This window comes from Monodelphis domestica, chromosome 1 (assembly GCF_027887165.1).
Source record: "Monodelphis domestica isolate mMonDom1 chromosome 1, mMonDom1.pri, whole genome shotgun sequence".
Classification (NCBI taxonomy): Eukaryota; Metazoa; Chordata; class Mammalia; order Didelphimorphia; family Didelphidae; genus Monodelphis; species Monodelphis domestica.
Genome location: NC_077227.1, coordinates 745,000,695 through 745,027,050, shown reverse-complemented (window position 1 = coordinate 745,027,050; position 26,356 = coordinate 745,000,695). Strand labels below are relative to the sequence as shown.

The 26,356-nt window shown below is 36.4% G+C and overlaps 1 long non-coding RNA gene across 1 annotated transcript; it reads left to right on the top strand.

Moving 5' to 3' along the window:
* Positions 1-7,122: 7,122 nt before the first annotated feature.
* On the top strand, positions 7,123-25,922 carry LOC130456900 (uncharacterized). The gene is made up of 2 exons (XR_008915924.1): positions 7,123-7,277; positions 24,578-25,922. It is a non-coding gene; the product is annotated as an uncharacterized LOC130456900 (long non-coding RNA).
* Positions 25,923-26,356: the final 434 nt, after the last annotated feature.

The following is a 26,356-nucleotide window of genomic DNA, read 5'->3' as shown; positions in this document are numbered from 1 at the left end:
GTTAATGAGCTGTAGGCCATTTCTCCAGCATTCATTTTTACTTTTGTTTCTTGGCAAATGTTTCTTCTGAGATATTGGTGTTCCAGGAGACTTAGAAGTCATAAAACAACAGCAGGAAAATGTAGGTGCCAATTTACTCCTTACTGATCTCTGATTTAAAGAGATTTCTCTTCACAGAGTTTTCCCTGAAGCACAATAAAAACATTAACTTTGTTGTCTTACTAGAGTCTTCTATTAGCAACACAGTTGCTTAATTTGTATTATTATTATTTCAAAGAAATTCATTAAAACTCCATGCATCCCATTTTCCTCATGTTCAAAATTGATGTACAGAACCTCTTAGGTACCTTCTAGGTCTAGGTATAGGTGTCAGTTTGGGCTAGTAAAATATATTACCCCTAGACCTTAGATTCTTTATTTCCAAAAATATGGAGTCAGTCCATATGTCCTTTCCAGCTTAAGATTGTTGACCCTATGTGTTACCTTGTGCTATCCACTTCCCGCAGTCTCAATTTATTTAGCCTCACAAACTAGATGCCTTCTGACGTCCCTTGAAGCTCTTGTGTGTGTGTGTGTGTGTGTGTGTGTGTGTGTGTGTATGTGTGTGTGTGCACCTATGATTGGAGGACAAGTTCCTGGGGGGGTGGGGAATATTTGCTCTGTTTCCTGCTAGGAGAATAATCCAAATTAGTCCAAAATCAGATCTAGCAAAGATATACTAATCACACACACACACACATCACTAGGTAATCAACCTGGGCAGTTTATCACCCACCCACTGGAGAGTTTAGTGTTATTAGCTAATTAAAGGGAGGATCTGAACTCTTTTATATATTACACTTAATGAGATAGATAATCACAGTCTAGTTACCCTGATAGGCGATTTGTAAAGCCATGCCATTTGGTTGTAATTTTTCAACTGATTAGAGCTTAATTCCTCTTGTAAATTTGCTGTAAGTTCCAAAGAGGCCAAGGAAGAGGGGCTGGGTTTATGCTACAGTAACATTTGTCTGGTGCAGTTTCCTCCCGGCCTGAAGAGAAAGAAATAACACATCTGGGCAGACATCCAGCTATATTACTGTCACATCGAGATCCAGCTGAGGGGAAAAAAGACACAGATCCATTGATAGTATCTGAAATGAGAGCAACTAAAAGACTACAACCAGAGAGATTCTCAGCTTTAAAAACGGTTCCACTCTATTGTTGCCTTGCTGCAGACTTTATGGGATGGTAGGCAATATGTTTCAATCCCTTACCTATAAAATTAAAGTGGACCAGCTTCTACCTGGACATATTTTGAGCAATTTCCTTTGTAGCCAGCCTTTAAATATACTCCTTTGCATTTCCTCTTCTCCTCCTTTCCCACCTTCCCACCCCACTGCCTCTCAACTCAGTGTACCTCCTTATAACATGCATCACTCATTTTCAAACTAAAATTTGCCACCATCCCACAGACCTGCTGTTCTCCCTCTCCACGCTGATTCTCATAAATTACCAACACCGAAAATGTAAAGTGCTGGAGCTGAGGTTAGAGAGAACATCCTACAGTTTGTAGGAATGAAGAGAAGGAAGGTACCAGGAGGAAGCCAACATCCCTAGCAACTGTGCATTCCACTACTGAGTGTCCTGTTCTTCACTGGAGAATTCAGCACCACCACAAAAGGACAGCGGTCATGCCTTCCAGAGTTAAAAACAATAAAACCATCATATATAATGCAGGACACATGGAGCTACACTGATGTATTCCAACTGTGATTTCCCAGTTGTCCATATGCTGACAGGCTCCAAATATGTATGAATACTAATGTATGTACCCAGAGCATATGTGATCACAGGATGTACTTAGATTGAGCTATTAATTATAGCTAATAAGTAGAGTTCCATAAAGCACCTTTGCAAGGGATTTATAGGAGGACCTTGGTAATAATCCAATATGAAAAAGAAGACAATTCCCAGTTGATAGATGTCATAGACCTATGGAAATACTAACTTAGGAGGAATAGCAATCAACAAGTTTTTATTGAGAATGGGATCATAATCTCTGATGATATTTTAATGTGATATCAGGAACTCCTCCTTCTCATTCAGTCCAATACCCTGCCCTCTTGTATATAAAGTAAATATATTAAGAAGGCATTTATAACACCAGAGTACTTTAAATGAGGTTCCCCACCACAGAGTATCTTGGTAGAGAAAATGCTACATCTCATTTCCTTTTAAGGGTATGTCTTCCAAAGACAGCTTAGGAATGTCTAATAGGCAAGATGATAGCAAGGGTCATTTATGGTCATTTATGCTTGAGAGGTGGATGTTTATATAATTTACACACTTACATGTATGTATGCATATATATGTAAATGTAACATATCTACAACAACTATTTAGCAAGCATCATCCCTTTTCCTTTACTCTCTCTATAGATATATATATATATATATAGATGTACTTTATCTATCTATATGTATATAAATAGAAGCATTTAAATTGATATCTATATATCTATATATTTATTATTGAAGTATTTCACAAATATCATCTTATCTCTCTCTCCCTCTCTCTCTCTCCCTCTCTCTCTCTCTCTCTCTCTCTCTCTCTCTCTCTCTCTCTCTATCACTTACTCTATCCTCTGCTACAGTGCCACTTCTTTTGTGACCTTTCCTGATTTACCCAGTTGTTGGAGATAGAAGGTTGTCTGATTGACAGAGAGATTCAGTGATTTTCATATGATCACCGAGCTAGGTTTTTAAAAGCCAGGTGTGAACCAGGTCTCCCTGACTTTACATAGTAATAGGAAGACAACATTTGCAAAAGAACTGTGTAATGTAAACTTTAGAGTGATTGACAGGAGCATTGTAAGGCTAAGACCCCAGAGAAAGGAATCCATTGTCTACAAAACCCTGTTGCTCCTAAAATTGTTCTCAACTGTTTCTTAGTGGTAGGAACACTTAAATTTTGTATATTTTCAATTCATTTCTGAGAAATAGAGTGGGTACCAGCAGTCAGGATAAACCCCAAATATTCTACTTTAGGGAGACACCACTGAACTTTATCTTTTGAGATATCTTATTTCCTCTTTGTGTAATTCCAAAAGAAGGTGTTTATTATCTTCCTGACATGCTTCTGCATCTGTTGAAGCCAAGAGTAGATCATCTACAAATTTGATTAATTTGCTGTTTTTAAATGTTATATTATCTGAGTCTTGGCTCAAAATCTGTGCAAACAAACTCGGGCTTTCCATGAACCCTTGTGGCAGCTCACTCCATGTTTCCAGTGAGCCCTTCCAGGTGAAAGCAAAGCTATTCCTGGAGTTCTCATGTGCGGGTATGGAAAAGAAGGCTGAGCACAAGTCTACTACTATAAAACATGTAGCTGTGCTAGGATTGAATGTAGTAAATAATAGTTTTTATGTTGGAAACTACAAAGTTTCTCTTTATAACATGATTATTCACAGCCCTCAAATCCTGTACAAATCTATAGAGGTGCTTGCCATTGGGCCCCCTTTTTGTTTTTTAATGGGTAGGATGGACATATTAATTAATGAGTTTATTATTGGGGTAATACCCTCAATTGCCTCTTTTGAGAGGGGATACTGAGGAATGCAAGGAATCTAAGATTTAGGGATAATATATTTTATTTATTTTAGAGTTCAAATTAGTGGCCTTTAAGAGTATAGTGTTGGAATATAAAGGAGAAAGGAATCAGCTACAACTCCAAGAAGGCTCAGCCAAGATGCCTGAACCTGAACTAGCTACTCAGTTTCTCCCAGTATAGTATCAAGGGAAAAATCACCACCAAACTGGACAATAGCTTCAGCCACGCCAAGATGCCGGAAATATTCAGTACACTGCCAGCCAGAGCCACCTCTCTGGGGAAAAAGCTCAAAAGGTCCCAGAGAGAGCCAGTGAGCCAAATGTATAGACCTTTTACTCTTTTGTCCCCTCCTCTAAATGCCCATTCTTTAGTTCTCATCTTCTTTGATTAGATCATATCTTTAGAGTTACTTAACACTTCTTTGTTAAGTTCATCTTTTTTGAGTTACTTAACCTTTTTGTGATTAATTTAACCTTTATAGTTACTTAACACCTTTTTGTATTAAGATCTTAAAATAGACTTAGCTTAAAGTTCTAGCTTCACTATAAATTAAGAACTAAGTAACTTCATTGTTCAATCAGGAGATTACAACTTTATCTTCACCATAAAGTAAGATCTAAGTAGGATGGAGTAATTTAAAGTTCACAACATGTGACAGAGAGTCACATGGGAGTCTAAGGTTCAAGATCTGGGTCTTTACTCTTCTGAGGTCCCAACAGTCTTGGGACCTTCTCTCCTGAAGGATCTTGTGATTGGAGGTTTGACAACAGGTTTTTGGCTTTTGGTGAGACCAGCTGAAGAGAGGATTCTTTTGAACTGGCTCCTGGGAGCTAGAAAAGAGGACTGAAGACCCACTTCTCCTGTGGACCTGCTTTGGACAGTTTTCATCTGAAGATCCTGGCCCATTTGATTGGACTCCACTTGTGAGATTTGGTGTTGGGGAAACTTATTGTTTTAGCTTAGGTAAGTTAGGTTAAGAAAGCTCTACAGAAATTAGGGTTTAAGATTAATGGTAATAATTCTCCTTACCCCCTTTCCTTCTTCCCTTTCTAAAAAATAAACCTGATTTTTATGTTTCCTTCTTGTTCATTTCCATACCAAATCACTCTATTACAACATTCAACACTCTTTCCAGTGTGGCAGACTGAATATCATTCAGTAATATAAAGATAAATAGTAATGCCTTAGTGTAAAAAAAGGAATAATAAATTATTGCATATAAAATTAATATTTTTGTTTCCCCACATGTTTTTTAGGTTTGTATTTTAGATAGATGGCAATAATTCTTAAAACTGTGACTTAGTCATTTGAATAAATCCAAACAATATTTAAAGTCCCTTCCCATCTCTGAGTCTAATTGTTCTTTGACTATTCTTGCTTATTAAAGGAAAAAAATACAATGGGCAGAAAAGAAGGGAGGAGAACATTAACTCCTTTTTTTATTCAAGGAAAGACTATATGGACACTGGTCAAGCATGGACAGCACTCATTCTTTTAAAGTATGATCTGGGTCAGATGACCACCATGCTCCCTTCCAATTATAAAATAAATGCTGTGATTTTGTGATTTTAAAGAGAGGAGGAGGAGGAGATCATGAAAAAGGAGATGATTATGATGACATAATTATAGCAATGGTATTAATGATAGAGTTGATGAATTTTGGAAGATCTTATTTACACCAGACCTTAATTAGAGTTTCAACACATTATGAGGGTAAATTAGTTTTTTTGAATTATATGCAATCAGAATATGAGCTCTAGACAAATCTTCCACATAGTAAAAGCTCCAAGTTAAAAATAACTGGATCTTCTGCTTCTTGCATTCCTACCTTATTTTGAAGGTCATCACCTACCTATGATCTTTGCAATGAAGCTTTTGACTCCCCCTTGGAAATTGCCTTGTATTCATTTTGTTTGTACTCATATATGCAATTTTCCCTTCAATAAGATGTATTTGCCTTTAGAGGAGGGAAGTTTTGTTTGGGAAAGTCTATCCCCAATGCTAAGAACCAAATGACATACATCATAGGTCTTTAATGAAGGCATTTTAACTCAATGATACATCACCCTTACAAAGTTGAGAGAATCCCATCACTAGGTTAGCCACAGAGTGATGACTCTCTAAGAACAAGCAACTCTTCAAGACTATCAATCAAGATATACTATTCATATCATCAAAAAAGAGGTCTCAAACAGGTGAAATTCCAAATACCTCAAGTAATTAAATCATATGTGTTTCATGATTTAACCCTGATGGGGATATCCTAGTGGAAAGACTCCTTTCCCCTTTTGTTACTGGTGCTTACTCATAGCCTTATAACATTTTCTGAGGTCCCAGGAAATAGCATGACTTGCTCAGGATTTTATAGGCAGTATGTGTCAGAGGAAAATTTAAGTCTTTACTCCAAGAATAATACTCTATAGAGAAATAAGCATGTTGTCTCTTATCATAAGTAATAGCATTAGCTTCAACATCATCATTATAAAGGAATATTGAGATAGTATAACATAATGGAAATACATTTGGCTTTCGAGCCAAGGGTTCCTGGGCACATATCCTGCCTCTAATAATGACTAGCTATCACCCTTGGCAAGCCATTTCTTCTTTGTGTTGCTCTGAGAAACTCTAAGACACAGATGAAGTGATGTTAGGCAATGTGTCCTCATTTAACCATTCCCTATACCCATGCAATCACAGGTCTATCTTTTCCCTTGTCTTTATTAACAGAACCAGCAAACTAGCATTTGATTTTCTCAGAAAAACGAAAGTTATGGTTTATCTTGATTCGTTTAGATGGTGTATAATTGCTTTTATCAGGAAGAGCCTCAACCATTCTCCTAAAAGAAGGCATACAGTCTGTGATTCTGCAGCTAGTCAAATGATCAGTGTCTTATTCCAGAAGTAATACAAAATTTCCTTCCAAATGAATGTGTGATATCACCATGCTTATATGAGATAAACAAATGAATCAAAATGATGGTTATTGCATAGATAATGGGGGCTTTTTATTTTTTATTATTGATTAAGAAGAGTAATGATTCTGATTAGATGAGATTTGGGGGGCTAGAAGGGCTCTTGGAGACCATCTAATCCAATTATTTCAATCTACAAAGGAAGAAATTGAGAGACGACTTGCTTAAAACCAATCAGGTTAATAAATGGCATTGTTAATATCTGAATGCATGTCTAACATCAATGGAAGCAATGCTTTTTCTGCTGTACCAGGAAATTTTCCATAGGTAAAGAAAAGGCAGAAATGAAGCCCAGTTGAAGGTTTTTTTTTTTTCCCTCCCCATCCTCTTTCTAGATGATGTTTTAATAATTTTCCACATGTGTACAAGAGAAAAAAAAAGAGAACTGAATGTACTGAGTCAGGAAATAAATTACCAATTACCTACTGAAAAGCTTCATGTTGAAGTTGCCTAAATTGTTGTCAAACCCCACCGCAGAGTTGCGTAATTAAGATGACTTATTAACGTAGATGAAAGTGGAGTCATTGCCCTGGCTATTCCAAACTCGAGTTATGGCCGCTGAAATGAATTGCCTGCCTGCACATGTTCTATCTGAGCATGGAAGCTCTTGACACAGTGATCAGCCCAGCCAAGACTCTAATCAACCTAATTAAGAAGCAATGGTATGAGGGCATGCAGAGCCTGAGTGGAATGAACATTTCTTTCTGAAAGGAGGTAAGGAAAAAATATGGGTTTACAAAAACACTTCAACCATGAAAAATTGAATTTATTTAGATCCTCAACGGAAGATGATCACTAGCCGTGTTTGTGCCAAAGGAAACGATTGCTATTTAACAACTCGATACAACACGCACCCACTCATGGATAAATACGTTCAGGATGCTGCCCACAGCCACGTTGGGAATACGCAAGCATAACCATAGCAGTGAGGAGTCTGAGTGTATCATGAAATCAGGGGAAGGGAAGTCTGAGAAAAGATGTGAGAACTATCTTGCTCTGTAGGAAGATATCCACGTAGAAGAAAGAATTGGGTGACAATTGAGCAGACCACTAGGCTGAGAATCAAAAAATATGGACTGTAGTTAGGATTTTGTCCTCAGTTCCTGATTGATTTGGGGATAAATTTATAAATTCTTTAGCAATCAGATTCTATTTCTCTAATATGAGATTATCTTCACTTATTTTTTTCTTCTTTTCTTTTTTTTTAACTTTTAAGCTTTTAATTTATTTGGTCATTTCCCAATGTTATTCATTAGAAACAAAGATCACCAGTTTTTTTCTCCCCCCTTCCCCTACCCCTCCCATTGGTGATGCGCGATTCCTCTGGGTATCACATGCTTCCTCAATCTGAGCCCATTTCCATGCTATTGGTTTCCATAGTAGGGTGTTCATTCAGAGTCTCTCTTCCTTCATATCCCCCCCACCCCTGTAATTGAGCTGTTGTCCTTCCTCCATGTTTTTACTCCTGCCATTTGTCCTCTGCTTGTGGGTAGTGTTTTTTTCAACTAGATCCCTGCAGGTTGTTCAGGGACATTGCATTGACACTAATAGAGAAGTCCATTACTACTCCATTGAACCACAGTGTATCAGTCTCTGTACAACGTTCTCCTGGTTCTGCTCCTCTCACTCTGCATCAATTCCTGGAGGTTGTTCCAGTCTCCATGGAACTCCTCCACTTTATTAATCCTTTTAGCACAATAGTATTCCATCAGCAACATATACCAGAATTTATTCAGCCATTCCCCAATTGAAGGGCATTCCCTCATTTTCCAATTTTTTGCCACTACAAAGAGCGCAGCTATGAATATTCTTGTACAAGTCTTTTTACTTATTGTCTCTTTGGGGTACAAACCCAGCAGTGCTATGGCTGGATCAAAGGGCAGACAGTCTTTTATCACCCTTTGGGCATAGTTCTAAATTGCCCTCCACAATGGTTGGATCTTTTCATAACTCCACCAGCAATGAATTAATGTCCCTACTGTGGCAAACCACATCCCCTCCAGCGTTTATTACATTCCTTCACTGTCATGTTAGCCAGTCTGCTGGGTGTGAGGTGATACCTCAGAGTTGTTTTGATTTGCATCTCTCTGATTATAAGAGATTTAGGACACTTTTTCATGTGCTTATTAATGGTATTGATTTCTTTGGCTGAGAACTGCCTATCCATTTCCCTTGCTCATTTATCAATTGGAGAATGGCTTGATTTTTTATACAATTGCTTTAGCGCTTTATAAATTTGAGTAATTAGACCTTTTTCAGAGGTTTTTGTTATGAACATTGTTTCCCAATTTGTTGTTTCCCTTCTAATTTTGGTTAAATTGGTTTCATTTGTACAAAAACTTTTTTAATTTGATGTAATCAAAATTATTTATTTTATATTTTGTGACTCTTTGTATGTCTTGCTTGATTTTAAAGTTTTTCCCTTCCCAAAGGTCTGACATTTATACTCTTCTGTGTTCACCTAATTTACCTATAGTTTCCTTCTTTATATTAGCCTCACTTATTTTTAATATTCCTTCAAAATATCAATTTTATGACTTGACAAATATGGATATGCATATTCTCCTAGTTCTGATACATCTATGTCTAGTACCCTGTCTAGCATATAGAATATAGATAATATATATGAATTGTTTGATTAATCTATTTGTAATAATGCATGGGATAAAGGGTATCCATTGTTTGAGAAGGGTTTATTAAATGGTTATAGAGCATATTACTGAAAGTGGGATTTTTCCAAAGTGTTCATTTGATTTGGGAATATAAATTAGATGACATGTTTATCCATTGAAAATCATCCAACACCAAGATCACTGAGAGTGTAAGAAAACCAAACTTTTCATTTTCATATCTCAAGGGAGGGAGGTGATAATGAACACTTACTTCTGTCCTTTGCCCCATGTATCTGTTTGTATTTCTCCACCCGTCAAATCACTCTTCATTGGCTTAGACTTACTGCTCAGTTCATCTAATATGAATGAAAATGCTCCATGAATCCTAAAGTTTCTATAAATTTCAGTTCTTGCTATTGTTATCATGCTTTGCCCTGATGCCCTTTATGTGATTCAAAGAATCATCTTTGTCTGTATCACGTATTAGAAAAAGCATTTAATTTCTAGTATGATATTGGACATCATCAAGTAGTCTGAAATCTCACCCCCTCCACACACATTCTTTAGTTTCATTGAGCCTGGGGGGTAGGGTAGGGAGGTGAATCTCTGGTAAACTCTACTTCCTCAAATCCTCTGGGAGAGTGATACCAAGAGAAGATCAGTAAGTTCCATAAAAAGAACAGTTAGAGATATATTACCTACATACCTCTCCATTATCCACTGCCCTACCATGTCTCTTTCATTCTATCCAAAGTATAGAGTCATTCCATGAAGATCGAGAATATCTATCACCAATATACTTCCTGGTATTATAATTGGTAAGAGCATGTATAGCTAGGTGGCTCAGTGGATAGAAAACCATGCTTGGAAACAAGATATCCTGGGTTCAAATGTGGCCCTAGATGCTTCCTATCTGTGTGACTCTGGGCAAATCACTTAAATCAAATTTTCCCCTTACCTCTCTTCTGCCTTGGAACTGATACTTAGGGTTGATTCTAAGTCAGGCATTATGGGTTTTTAAACCATAATGAAGTTGATTATCCAAGTGGGGTTTCATCTGCAACACAACAGGAACCCAGAGAAAATTATTTGAAGAAATAAATATTAGGGTATGATGAAAAGAGATTAGATCTTAAAAGTAACAGAGGCCTGTTTAATTACAGCAATTTTTTTGGTTTATATATATATATATATATATATATATATATATATATACACAATTTTTTTTGCTGGAATGATCATGAGCAAGTCATTTCAGTTTTGTTTGCCTCAGTTTCCTCATTGGTAAAAGGGCAAAATTAAGAATATCACTGGGGGGGAGGCAATTGGGTAGCTCAGTGGACTGAGAGTCAGGCCTAGAGACAGGAGGTCCTAAGTTCAAACTGATCTTAGACACTTCCCAGCTGTGTCACTTGACCCCCATTGCCTAGCTTTTATCACTCTTCAGCCTTGGAACCAATACACAGTATTGACTCCAAGACAGAAGATAAGGATTTAAAAATGAATACCAATGCTTTATCTCATGAGATTGTCATAAAGTTGAAATGATATCAAATATATTTGCAAAGAGATATGCTCATTTTGATTTTATGTCTTGTCCTCCCTCATCTACTTTAGAGTAGAAATCAGTCTCAGAGTGTTTCTAGTCCAGCTGTCTCATGTTATTAATGAAGAAAAAGAGGCCTAGGAAAGTGAAATGACTTGCACAAGGCCATTATGGTTTTCAAGGTCACAGTTAAGATCTGAATCAAAGCCCTCTGACTCTAGAGCTTCCTTCCATTCATTCCTTTTTTAATCATGCTACCAGTAGGGTCCAAGGTAACTTTTTTAGATCCCTCTTCAGCTAGTGACTCAATGAAAGAATGGATAATGTCTTATCAAAATGCTTCCATTTCAAAGTCTCACCAAATTGCTCTGAATATGGTAAATGTATATAATAAGCAGTTTGTTGAATTGATAAGAAAACATTGGAGATAATTCAGTCAACTATATAAAAATAGAGGGGCTCCTAGGTCACTTGGTGGATTGAGAACTAAGGCTAGAGACAGAAGATCCTGGGTTCAAATCTGACCTCAGATACTTCCTAGCTGTGTCACCCTGGGCAACTAATTAAATTCTCATTGCCTAGCCCATGCCGCTCTTCTGCCTTAGCATCAATACACATTATTCATTCTAGGACAGTGGTTCTCAACTTCTCAATTTGTAGCAATGAGAATACATAATGCATATCAGGTATTTACATTCCAAATCATAACTGTAGAAAAATTACAGTTTTGAAGAAGCCACCAAAATAATTTTTTAGTTTCAGGTCACTGCAACATGAAGAACTGTATTGCGGGGTCATGGCATTAGAAAGGTTGAGAACCACTCTTCTAAGACATAAGGCAGAGGTTTTAAAAAAAAGAAAGCAGAAATTTTCTTAAGAATAGAACAAGAACAAGAACAAAATTGAAGGTTCAATAAATTGACCCAGAATAGTTCCCATAGCAGAATTCCATAACTGGAAGCAAGAAGATGGGATGAATAATAAAGTAGAACTAATGTGAATTTATCCTTCACCCTGGAATGATGGGAAGTGGTTCCAAAAAGGGATATAAAAATGTAATAAGACTTTAAAGCAAAATCCAGATGTGCCTGTAGAGAAAAACTTTATATAGTATTGAGATAATGGACAAAGGCAATCTTATGGAATATATAATTTATTGTCTTAATCTCCTCCTACACACATGCACAAGCAGCTTCATATTTACATCGAGATCACTGTTTTGTGCAAGGCACAGTGTTATCAAAGATAACCCCAATTAAATAGATACTGATGATCTCCCAGTGGTAATTACCTGCAGCTGCTGCCTTCCTCTTCCCTCTGCTCAGCCATTCTATTAAATGTTCTGTGGTAACCATGAAAACATAACTGGTCAGGACTGGAAGTACCAAAGAAATAGCCATTGGATTAAATCATCTGCCTTGCCATCATTCCTTCTGGATTCCCAGGATTGCAACTACTCTGCTGCTACACACCCAAAGAACAATAAGCTTTTCCAGTTATACTGAAGCTTATTTTTTATGTCTTGTCCTTCATTAGACAGTGAGTTCCTTGAGAAAGCAGTCTTGTATTTCTCTTTGAATCTTTCAGACTTAAGATGATGCTCAACACTTCATTGTGGTTATTCATTCCTTTTATCCAACTCTTATTTGGAAAACCCATTTGGGGTTTTCTTGGCAAATATACTAGAATATTTTTGCCATTTCCTTCTCCAGCTCATTCTTTCAGATAAGGAAAATGAGGCAAACACTGCAAAATGCTTTGCCCACATTGCTATTAAGTTACTGAGGTCAGATTTGAACTCAGGTCCTTCTCTCCACTCTATTTACTCTACCACCTATTTGCTCCACATAGCAAGAACTTAAGAAATAAACACATTTCCTTGCTATTATATAGTTGACTAAACAATTTTCATTAGATAATTTCAAGATAACCTGTGGGCCACTCCTAAGATGAAGGTGGTTTCACCTATTTATTCTGTATGAGCATCAACTTTAGGATTCCAAATATATAACCTGAAAAATATTCAAGGTAAGGAATGATTTAAGAGTGTTTGGCCAATTGAAAGGTTGTCATAGAAAAGGGATTTGATTTTATCTGAGAGGAAATAATCATGACTAGTGGGTAGGAGTCACAAAGAGGTACATTTAATGAAGTCAAGTGAAAATGGCAATTTCCTGATACTCAGCTATTTCTCAAAATAAAATGACCTCCCTGAGTTGGTCAAAGAGTTGGGAGTTAAGGTGGGACATGTGTTCTGTATATTTCTAAAAGAGATACTCATGCAAGTCTGATTAGATTACTCCTGTGGTCTCTTTGTACCTAGGGATTCTGTTTTTCTGTCATACATCATACCTCACATAAGTTTGATGAGTACCAAATGAGACAAGGAATATAGAGTACCTTGAAAATATGAGATGCTATAGAGATAACAGCTATTGCTATTATCTCCATAAGCGATGTCAATTTCTGTGTTTGGGTGAGTCTATCATACAGGAGAAATTAACTCTCATTGGTCTCTCCTCAGGCTCAAAACACACTGATCTATAGTGTGAAGAGTTGGGAGTGGATACTCTCAAAAATCCATTCTAATTCTGGTGCTCTAAGACTCTCTAGTCCTGAGTTGGCAAACTTAGCATGTGCCCCAGGGTGGTAGGGGGTGTTTCTAGGCAAGTAGAATAATTGGAATAAAATAGAACCCCAGCCAGGAGAAAATGACAGATGGTCCTTCAGAATGCTGCCTTTGAAACCATCCAAATTGTACTAAACTTGGCCTGTATCTGATCATTATTATTCTGAGACTTTATTTCTTTTTTTTTTCTTATAATCCAAATAATCTCTATTACTAAAATTGAGTCTGTCCTCCATAAATAGATAGGATGTGGGATATGTATGGTCACAAAAATAACTCCTGTACAATATTCATGGGAAAGGGACTTGATTCATTGCCTGGTGTCACAGTCTCCTCTCCAATACTCCATCTCCCACCCATCCCCAACCTATTTGCAATAAATTCCAAATACTGCACACACACATATTGCTATATATTTCTATATGTACATACACATGAACATATATGTATACTCACATGTATGTGTACACACATATGTTAATGTGAACATATTCATGTTTATGTGTATACACATGTGCAAATGAATTACAGCTAGGGAGAATGTGATCAGACTGAATGAAAAAAAATAGTTTAAACTTTCATGAAACATTGGATTTGGAATGGAAAAAAGGACCTAATACCCATTATAATAGCTGACCTTTATATAACACTTTAACAGTGGTAAAACTCTATATCTGTGCAACATATTTGATTTTCAAAATAGCCTTGATGTAGGTGCTCTCATTAATTATCACTCTTTTACAGATGAAGAAACTAATAGAGAGAAAAGTGAAGTGACTTGCAAAATATTGTACAGCTAAAAAGTGTTGGGAGCAGAATTTGATCTCTGTTTTCCATTCTCTAGCTCACATATTCTAGGTACAATTATCCCAGGATAGCTTAACACATTTGAGAACAAATATATTGATGTTTTCAGGAAGACTATTAGCAATGATAATACCTTCACCCAGTTGTTATTGGATGACACTCACATGAACCTATGGAATTAATCTCTGATTCTTAAACACTTTAAGATAAACTATCCATAGGAGAAGGCTGCATTAGAGAGATCATAGTGCCAGAGGAGAGGAAGGGTTGTATTTGAAATATGCTGTAACGGTGAAATTGAAAGGCCTTGATAAGGCTTGGTTTTGGGAGTTGGGAGGTATGATATGTAGTAAGGCATCCAGGATGACTTCTAGATTGTGAGCTGAAAAGATTAGGGGAATGGAATTGTCTTCTAAGATAATGGAAAAGGTAGGAAAGGGGAATAGTTAAGGGGAAAGATAATGAGTTCTTAATTTTTTGGACACTCTACTGGATACTCAATCTGAGATGTCTGAAAGGCAGTTAGGCATGAGAAATTGAAGATCAGTAGGGAGAATAAGGATGCTATTAGAAAATAAGTATTGTTTCATTAGTTTAGGGATAAAAAGTAAAGTGGCTGGCTTGAGAAAGAACTAGTTTGAATCATAGTTGAAAGGGTGTCTTCATTTCATATGTGACAGTTCAAACCATTTTTTCTGTGTCAATTACTCTCTCTGTCAGTTGGGAGTTGGTCTCTGGCAGTTGGCAGAGACACACTCAGAGAGATTCTCTCTCAGGGCTGGAGGAGTCAACATTTTTGCCTCTCTCTCTGGCTGAGGTAAAGATCTGAAGGAACTTAATATTTTCTTTTCCCAACTTGGGAAACACTATTGACTATCTATTGTAGTTTTTATAAATTGGTTTATATCTGAAAAGACCAAAGCAAAACCGGGTCTTTAGTTTGGACTCTTGAGTAACTTGATTCTTGTTGAGACTCAACCAGCTAGAATATGCTATTTTATAACTTGAAGGCAAAATTAAGATTTCTAAGGATAAAAGTAGTCATTTTTATTTAGGTAGTTTTATTTTTTAAATTTTATTTGGATTTATTTAATTTAGATAATTTATATAATTCAGATCAGAAAGGATTAGTGTAGTCTGTGAAACACAGGAGAAGCTGTTCCTTGTGGAACCAGGGAGTTTATTTGGGTGGATTTAGAATCCTTTTGACTTATAAATCCTTTTTTATCCTTATATATTTCAATAAATATTTTATTTTTTAATAAGAGTCTCCTTAGTGTCCTTGCGCCTGACCCTGAAGGGAAGTTCATATTTGACCTTCACTTCATCACTGAAGATACTTTTGATTACCTATATCAAAAGTATCTGAACAGTTTTGAATCTATTTTGAACAGTTTTTCTATTTTATGTAGCTCACCATAATCATTTATTTTTACAGAAGACTGAGGAAGGAAAGGTAAATTTGCAAATCACAAAGATAAAGATTATAATTAAATCCATGGGGACTGCAGAGATCACCATGATGTATCATATATAAAGAATAAAAGGGCCAAGTATAGAAAACTGAAGGATATTTATGATTGAAGGAAATGACCTGAAGGAGAATCCAGGGAAGGAGACAGAGTAAGAATGGTCAAGCTCAGCTACAAGAAAACCAAGAGAAAGGGTTGTTCTAAAATCCTAAGAAGAAATATCAAGGAGGAGGGAGCGACCAACGATATCAAAGGCAGCATAGAGTTTAAGGATAATGATTAAGTAAAGACCTTTGGAATTATTAGCCAAGATATCATTAGGCACTTTCAAGAGAACAGTTTCAGGGAAGTGTTAAAGTTAGAAAACAAATTGCAAAAGGGGTAAGAAGAGAGTGAGATGAAAGTGGAGGCATCCTTTGATGATGGCCCTTTGATGATGACCAGAAGAGATCTAGGAAAATAATTAGTAGGTATAGATGGATCACATAAGTCTTTTGAGTTGTTTTTATTTTTTTACCCCCAGGCAAGGGCATCTTTGTAAGCAGTTGGAAATAAACTAATAGAAGAAAGAGTGAGAATAAGTAAAAGAGTGGGGATGATGAAGTTTGGGGTAATATATTAAAGGAGACAGGCTGGAGTGGGAGTGCTTGAATAAGGACAGAGTTTAGCCTTAGTAAGTTATATGACCACTTCCCTATGTGAGTTGGGGTGATGGAGTTAAAAGTATCTGAAAGCACCTGACTGATAGATGGTGAAGGAGAAGGCAGAGAAGATAGTTCACAGCAAGGTTCTTTATTTTTTTTTTCTGGAAACAATAAGACAAGTCTTTCAGATGAGAGGGTAAGATAAAGGGCACCATGTGAAGTTTAGGTACAGATTAAAAGGTTTGGCAGACCTGCTATTGGGAGTGAAGGAGTGAATTCATATGAGAAGTATAGTAGGTTTGATGAGTGGCTATAAGAGGCAGTTATATCAATGATAATGAGTAGTAAAATGATAGAAACACACTTCAAGAACTGGAAGTAACCATAGGGGTATATGGATTATACATCTAGCAAATGACGAAGGAGAAGTTTGAATTTAGATCTTTGGACTCCAACCTCAATACTCCTTGTAGGAAATTATAATAATTTAGTAAAATTTAAGGAAAGGACTGGCAAATGGTGACAGATTAAAGACAGAGTCTTCCAAATAATGTCTGATATGGCCAATCAGGACAGATTTCTTTTTTGGAGCATGCTACATTTTTTCTTTTTTCATTTCCTTTTAACAAACCTCAAATTGAATTATATTTCCTTATGTATAGTAAAAGGGTGGGAGATTGTAAGTGAAACTTAATTCCTATTAGAGTTTTCTTTCAAGTCTGGCATAAATTGACCATATAACTTTTCAGGTTATACTGCTTATCTGTTGTTCCTTCCATCATTTCTAGAATTCCTTTTTGCATCATTTCTTGAATTCCTTTTTGTGATTAAAAATACTTGAGTTAACCTCTTTCATTTCCTTAGACATTTATTGAGTTCTTCCCAATGTTTCCATTTTGGGGACAGGCTCACACATAGCTCATGCTCAGTTCCCCTCCAGACTCTGCTTCAAAGACATCTGACTTTGACATCATGACCAAAAGACTTCATCACCATTCCCCAACACAGGTTCTTTTCCCACCTTCTCCATCTTTCCAACACTCTTTTAGGTGCTGCTTTCCAAAATTATCTCAGGAATTGCTTTAGGGCACAGACTGTCCTTTTTTTGTAGCATGGACACAAGGCTTAGCACCCTTCCTAGCACATGGTAAATGCTCAATGAATAATCATTACCTGCCCACCTATCCCTTGCTCCTTTTATGCTTCCATATTCTCAAATTGGAAAAAAAAGAAAAAATAAATAGAAAGAAGCATCTATTAAGTATCTATTATCTCATTTCATTCTCACAACAACCCAATGAGAAGATGGTATTCTGATGTACATTTTATAGTTGAAGAAATGAAAGCATATAGAGATCAAATTATTTTCCCAGGTTCACACAGCTAATAAATGTACAAGACTGGTTTTGATCTCACAGCTACCAGATTCCAGCACTTTGTGCCTTGAATCAATCAGCTCTATGTTGATAAGTATGTACCACAGCATGTTCCTCCTTATGTATACAGAAACATACACATCTTTAGCACCTTGATCATGTAATTGTTCATCAAAAATATTTTAATTAAAACAAATTCAAATGAATAGAATTTTATTAAATTATATTTAACTAAATAAGAGGGTAGTGTCACCCAAATTGCTTTCTATGAAACATAAACTATTAGGTATATCAAAGATAAAACTTCTCCACAGCACCTGAAAATGGTGTTTGAATCATATACTTGTTTACTTTAACTTTCCTAAGGCAAAATGGTATATATAAAGGTGTTATTTCTCCATTAATTCTATATAAATGAACAATGTTGCCCTGAGAATGTTCTAGGTGGTTCATAGACTGAATTATTTCAGTTTCATGTATTGCATTGTTATACTTCTAGGGTCCAGAGAAGATCTTTTAGACCAAAATCTCTTCTTCTGTATTGTGTTCATATAGCACTTAAAGGTTTTTAAAGAACTTTACAACCCTCCCTTATATGAGACCTATATGTCCTTGTGAGGTAGGTGCTATTATCATCCTCATTTTCCAGAGGATAAACTCAAATAGACTTGCCTAGGGTCACATATCTAAGGCATTAGGCTAGATTGGAAGTCAAACCAGAATTCTATCCACTGTTGCCACATAGCTGAATTGAGGAGACTTAATCCTTTTTTATTTTAGTATAATTATTACAGAGTACATGTCTCTTATAATGTTACAGAATCCCCACAATAAAAGGCTTCGAAAGGTCCACTGAGAACCTTTAGTTCAATTTCTGTCCAATGAAGGATCACTTCTCCTGTCTCAATAACAAGAGTTCATCAAGCCTCTGCCTAAAGACTCAATGAGAAGGAAGCCATTACCTTCTGTGACAGCTCATTCTGCCTTTGGCTAGCTTTTTGCTGACATTGATCAACAGCAAAAGTGTTCTGACTTGACAACAAAACTCTTGGAACATCTCTTACAGAGCCATCTGGCAGAGTGCTTTCAGCCAAACCTCATGGGGACTCATCAGAGCCACAGGAAGAAATCATTCTTTGGCCTTCCCAGATGCTGAAGTGGAATGGCTCAGTGTTTCTTACCCAGGAACTTAGAGTCTTAGGAAAGCGTACTTTCTCTTTGCTCAAATGAAAACTGCAATTTATATCCATTGGAGGACATTGTGCATTTCTATTAGCTCAAAGTCAGTAGCTACTGCTAGGTGACTTGAGGAAGCCACCAATCTCTATCATGCTAAAGCTGTGTGAAATAAATACATAAAATGAAGAATAATAGGAACTCTTTTTGATTGGTAAATGTAAGACATTGAGCTCTCAAAGCAGATTTGATTGTTATTGAAGAAAGGACAAGGAGAATAGAAATGAGATAAATCCAATTAATCATGGGCTTTTATGATAGAGGGTTAGTGACATTTCTGAGTGACTGTATGCTTCTGTCTGTTTTCTTATTTTATATGTTTCTTAAAATCATTGATTTATATATTAAAATTTGGAAAGGATTTTAAAGATCATAGAATGCAACATTATCACTGTATAGTCAATCAATCAACACATATTTTCCAAACACTAGTATTCCAATGCTCTGCTAGGTGCTGTGATGGGGAACTGATATTCAGAAAGATAGGTGACTTTTTCAAAGTCATAGTAGTGGTAAGGAGTGCCTGAAGAAGTCTTCTGGGATAGACATGATGGATATTGCCTTGGAACTTGGAAATAGATAATACCAAAGCATTCTGTGATGATGAATTGTTCAGAGATGACCAACATCTTCAAATTCATTGAATCTAAATATGTCTCATACCTAAAGATGCTGGATGAGATGAAGGACCATTTCCTACTGGACATGCATTTGCTCCCCCTTCCCCCATCAGTGCCCTCTATACTCAAATCCAAAACCATGGCCTCTTCCAGTATTTCAGTCCCTATAACCCTGCCAACATATGTAGGATGACCATAGCATTTAATACCACTGTGACTACACTAGAGGATGACCTCACCCGGCTGATCCTTGAGGGATTCATCAATGATCAGATTTACTTCCATAGCAAGACTCTTTATGCCTGAGATGTGGACTAGAACAGCACCACCTTTGAGAAATCACTGCTCATGGGCAAAGAATTTCAGTACTTTGTGAAAGCAATGATTCTGTGGCAGTTGTGTTGCACAACCAGATCCATATTAAGTCTCTTCCTCAAGAAGGGAGCCAGGATGAACTAATGCCAGCCAATAAGTAATCATGGAGAAGCACAAACAAGTGATTGGGGGTGACTCCCCACCTGGACCTCAGGACTGTGTTTGAGTATCCATCCCCAATTCCATGCTCCCCTGGTCTCTCTGGTTCCAGAAGCCCAGGCTTTTCAATGGACCTAGGAGTCTTAATCTTTCAATGAAGGGGCTGCATCCTTCCCACTTGGCCTTGGGACTACCAGATTGCTTTCTAAGTGCCCACCTAGCCAGTAGAGTTGTAAACATAGACATAGTGACAAGGGATTTCTGGTGGTCAACTGAGATTTGTCTTCCCTTCACAATATTTTTTCTTTTCTCTCCCCCCTGACAGATAGATACTAGTATAAATGGTGCCACTGGTTTTTCTATCTTGCCTTTTGTAGGGGCCTTGGGCAGCTAAATTCCCTGGCTACTCCCGGAGCTGCAATTTCAGGTGCTTGCCTAGCTACAGATTCCTGGTGACCCCAACATTGTTTTCCTACTGCAAGAGGTTAAGGTCTGGTTTGGTTACTTATCCTGCTGTTGTTCTGGAATGGGAAGAAAGCAGAGAGTCCTGAATTGTGTGAATATTTGTTCAAAATAAACACAAGACACTTGGCAATTCCTTCTACACTGCCCTCATCCTCAAACACATTTTTGTCCATGCATTTCCATTGTGAATTAGAAATGGGTTGTTGAATCTTTAAATCATTTAAAAGGAGATTTAAATCCCTCCAAAAATGACTTCATCATCTGCCTGCAATACCTTCTCTGAAGGACATGAAATAATGGAGGCAGGAAGTTTCAGCACTTTAGCAAAGCAGTGCCATGGTATTTTTGTCAAATTATATTAGTATTTTGATCCTATTGGCAATTACTAATACACAACATCATTCTATCAAAAAACAGAAAACTATCCTGAGAGTTTCCCTCCTGAACCACTCCTTTGTTAGGCAGAATAGCTCAATGAAACTATGAAATGACAAACCACTCGAGTATCATTACCCAGAAAATTCCATGGACAGGATTAAGTGAGAAAACATATGACCTTGGAAGATGAGCCCCTCAGGATGGAAGATGTCCAAAATATTACTAGGGCAGAGCAGAAGTAAAAAGAAGTAACTTAAGTACAAATGAAACAATTGGGCCAAAGTTGAAAGGAAGCTTAGCTGTGCATGTGTATGGAGATGAAAAGAACATCTGATGTTATAAAGATCAGTGTTTCATAGGAGCATAGAACCCAAGTTCTATGAACCAAGCTTGGTAAGCTAGAGATAGGCAGATGAGAGACGGAAAGATTAAACATCATCATCTTTGGTGTCAGTGAACTTAAGTGGACAGGAATGAGTGAATTTAATACAAGTTGTCAGTACATGTACCATTGTGGGCAAGAATCCCTTAGGAGAAATGAAGGAGACACCATAGTCCATAAAATGTGACAAAAGAAATATTTGGGCATAATCTAAAAATGACAAGATATGTATTTGAATAAAAGGTAAAGTATTCAACATCATAGAGATTCTATGTTCCACCTACTGAAGCTAAAGAGGCCAAAATTGAACAGGTCTTTGGATACCTTCAGTATATTCTAGAAATAATACCAAAATTTAAAAAAGGGCACATTCATCATAGGAGATGGGAATGCTGATATAAGAAATTAAAAGATAATTAGAATAACAGGCAACCTTGACAATGGAATACAAAATGAAGCAGGAAACAGATTAATAAACCTTTGTCAAGATAAGTCACTGGTCATAGTAATCACTCTTTTTTAAAAAGAGGCAACTGTACACATGAACATCACCAGATGGCTTATATCAACATCAGACTTATTATATACTTTGCATATAATGTTTAGTGGCTCTGTATAGCCAATTAAAATAAGATCTGGAGCTAACTGTGACACAGATCATTAGCTTCCTATTTAAACATTTCAGGCTTAAATTAAAGAAAGTAGGGAAAGCCATCAAACTGCATAGGTATGTTCTAAATAATATCCCTTATGAATAATGATGAACAGTGGAAATGAGGTATAGATTTAAAATATTATATCTGGTAGATCTAATGACCAAAGGAAAATGGAGAGATGTTTGCAATATTGTAGAGGAGGTTGGGACAAAAAGGATCTAAAAGAAAAAGAAGACCAAGAAATCAAAATGTCTGTCCAATGAGGTTTTACAAATGGTTTAGGAAAAAGGAAAATGAAAGGTAATAGAAAAAGGAAAAAAAAATATACCCATCCAGATTCAGAATTCCAATAATTAAAATAAGGTTTTCATAAATGAGCAATGCATGGGAGTAGGAAATTTAAAAAAGAATGGGCAACATAAGAGATATCTCCAAGAAAATTCATCATATTCAGGAAGTTTCATGCAAAAGAAGTGGGCATGATGAAAAAAGGTAGAGAATTAGTAGAACTAGAAGACATTAAGAAGGGCTAGGAAGAATATTCAGAAGAACTAAACAAGAAAGATCTACTAAGAAATATAATAACCAAAAAGCAGGATGATGTGGTTACTGATCTAGACCCATAAATTCTGGTGAATGAACTCATTTGAGACTTTAGATCTTTGCTATGAATATGGCTAGTGGAGATGACAATTTCATTTGGGTTATCTAAAATCCTAAAAGATGATCTCACACCTATCAAATTGGCTAATATTACAGTAAAGAAAAATGGTAAATGTTGGAGGGAATGTACAAAATTGGGACACTGATGCATTGCTGGTAGAGTTGTGAACTGATACAACTATTCTGGGGATAAAACAAATACAATCTTTTGATCCAGTAATACAATTACTAGGTCTGTATCTCAAAGAGATGAAAAAAATTGGAAAGGACCTGTTTGTGCAAAAGTTTTATAACTGTGCTTTTTTGTGATGGCAAAGAATTAGAAACTAAAAGGATGTGCTCCAATTTGGGAATGGCTGAACAAATTGTGGTGTATGATGGTGATGACATACTATTGTGCTACAAGGAATGATGAACAAGATGATTTCAGAAAAACTGGAAAGCCCTACATAAACTGATGCAGACTGAAATAAGTAGAACCAGGAGAACATTGTACACAGTAACTGCAATAATGAGGAATGATGAAATATGACAGACTGCTACCAACAGCAATACAATGGTGCAGGACAATTCTGAGAAACATAAGAAAAAGAATGCTATTCACCTCCAGAGAAAGAAATATTGGAGTATAAATGCACATGAAAACAAATGATTTATCACTAATTTCTTTGGGTTTATGATTTGGATTTTTGGTTTTATAATATTATTCACTTACAAAAATGAATAATATGGAAGTGTGTTTTTCGTGATAATGCACATATAACCCAGATTCAATTGCCTGTAAGTTCCAGAAGTGGGGGAGGGAAGCAGGGTGAGAGATACTGTAGATGATATAACTTTGGAAAATGTATGTAAATTTTTTAAATAAAAATTATTAAATCATTTTTAAAATCCTAAAATATGATGTTGCTAAAGATTTTGATTGAATTTTCCAGAAAATTGTAAAACTCAATAGTGGCCACTGGAATTGGAAAATTTCAGTTTATGTTCCAATTTTAAAGAAGGTCAATGAGAAAGATTGTTCAGGTTAATTAAAAAAGTCCTGCTCATTCCACATGCCAACAATTTTATATTTAAGATTCTGCAATATATGAACTGAGAATTACTTGAAAAGCAGCATGGTTTTCAAAGAGGAAGAGGAACTGAAGACCAAATTTCCAGTATTCCCTGGATTATAGAGAAAGCAAGGGAGTTTCAGGGAGAATAAAAATCTATTTTTGTTTCATTGATTACTCTAAAGCCTTTGACTTTCTGAATCACAACAAAATTTGACAAGTCCTCAAAGATTTGTGAATACCAGGTCATCTTTCTTGTTTCTGAGAACCTTTATGTGGGCCAAGAAGGAATGGTTACAATCCAATATGGAAGAACTGATTGGTTTAAGATTGGAAAAGGAGTTTAGCAAGACTGTATATTATCTCATTGTTAACTTATACACAGAGCATACAGTATAAAATGTCAGGCTAGACAAATAATAAAAAATACAGATTAAGGTTAGTGAAAGAAATATCAATAATTTCAGATACACAGAAGTATGCATCTGATGACCAAAAGTGAAGAAGGATTAGAGGTTTGTTTTTTGTTTTTGTTTTTGTTTTTGTTTTTTTTTTCATGAGTTTGATATGGGAAGAGTATAAAAGCTGATTTGAAGCTTTACAATCAAACAAACAAAACTTAAGATCTTGACAACTGGTCCCATCACTTGCTGGCAACTAAAGGGAGAAGACATGGAAGAAGTGTTAGAATTTATATTCTTGGGCTCAAAGATCACCATGGATGATGAATATATCCCATGAAATTTAATTTAATCCTTCCTAACTTCCTAACTATGTGACCCTGGACAAGTCATTTAACTTCAGTTGCCTATCCTTTCTCATTCTTCTGTTTGGAAGCAATATTTCACATTGATTCTAAGACAGAAAATGGGGCTTAAAAATGTACTCTTGCTCCTTGGAAGAAAATCTATGGCAAAGGTGCGTAACATACTAAAAAGCAGAGATATTACCTTGCTGACAAATCACATTTATGTTTGTTGTTTTTTTCCCTTTTTCTAGTGCCAATGTATGACTGTGAGAGATGGACTTCAAAGAAAGATATGAGTCACAGAATCAATACTTTCAATTTGTGGTGCTTCACAAACCTTTTCAGCCTCCCCTGGATATCAAGGAGATCAAATCAGTCAAAACCTAAAGAAAAGATTTCAGAGTATTCACCAGAAGGTCAAATGCCAATGTACATTATGAGAGGGCAGGAATCATTGGAAAAGACTCTGATGTTGGGAAAGATCAAAAGCAAAAGAAGAGGAGGAGACAGCTATATACTGTCAAGAAAGCAATGAAAGTGAGTTTGGACAGACTTTGGGAGACAGTGGAAGATAGAAGGGCCTGGGGTCTGTGGGCTCATGAATAATCCTACAAGACTGAAGAAATGAACAATATCCTGAAACTTAGAGTCTCTTAGTTTGCATTGGGGAAACTGACAGTTCAAATAACTTGCTGGGGATCAGACAGATACTGTGAGTCAGTGGCATGAACAGAGCTCAAATCTTTCTGATTCTATGGTCAGATACTTATCCATGGTGTAAAACTACCTCTCAATAGAATGCTGTCATATGACTTCCTTTGATGTTCATAGTGATGTAGATGAAGCTTTAGTGATCATTGATTTTGATACTGTAGTCATAAATCAACCTGAGATGGGAGGCCTTACTCTCTTACTGACTGTTGATAGGATTGACCAAGAAGGAAAAAAGAGGCTGCATAACCCTCTTTAGAGTTTCCAAAGTTCATTAATATATTGCTGTTATTTGTAACCCCAAGGAAACTCTTTGGTAAGAGCAGAGTACCTGGCAGATTCTTGCACTGCTTCACTAATTGTATTCTCTTACATAAGATGCATATCACATCACCAGAGTACTACTCATCTGTACCTCATCTGAACTGGTAAAGATGGAATGGCAGCTGAAGAAGGTATTGGGGGAGCATGGAAGAAAGAAGACATTCATTAAAGAGGTGTAGAGAACGCAATGGGCACAGTCAATTGGGCATCCTTTATTACAGTGGGACTAATATCATTTGTCTGTTTGTATATCCTCCCTTGTGGTTTCAAGATAATAAGACATTAATCTGAAGCACACACACACACACAAGGACTACATGCACATAGATCAAAAACATTCTTTGAATGGATCCATGATTGCACAAATGTGAGTAGCCTTATATGGACATATGCCATAATCCTTCCAAACTTTCTCATACTTCAAGCTTGTCATTGAATTTAAAACCATGGTGTTCCTAATCTCAAATTATATTTCTCTGTACTTTGGGTATTTGGTATTTAATTAATTGTAATTGATTATGTCATTATTTTATTATGTAATCAATTATAACCTTGGATCTCTCCAAGTGTTATGCGTCCTTTTTACCATGAAACAAACTTACTGGCTTTTCTAGTCATACATTTACAGTCATTTAAAGGTCAATTTTTTTAAGGTATGAATTATTGTTACCCTTTGTAGTTTAGCAAGAAGAATTTCCCAGCTCCCTTTAAGGCAGAGCCTGCCCTTGTGACACAGAAAAAGAATTAAGCCAAAATAACTGATACACAAACTATGTGAACCAAAGTAGAGCAGCCCATTTATAGGAGTTATAGGAGTCCCCTTTGTCTCTCCTGTTAGACATGTACCATACTTGACTTTCTCTGCTCTAGGACTTCTATTCATTTCCTCATAACTCCCAGGTCAACCTTTTTTAAAAGATATCTTGTGATTTAAATGACTACTGGTATCATTTTCCCAGTTGGTTCTTCTTACAAATCTCTGCTTTGTTTCATAC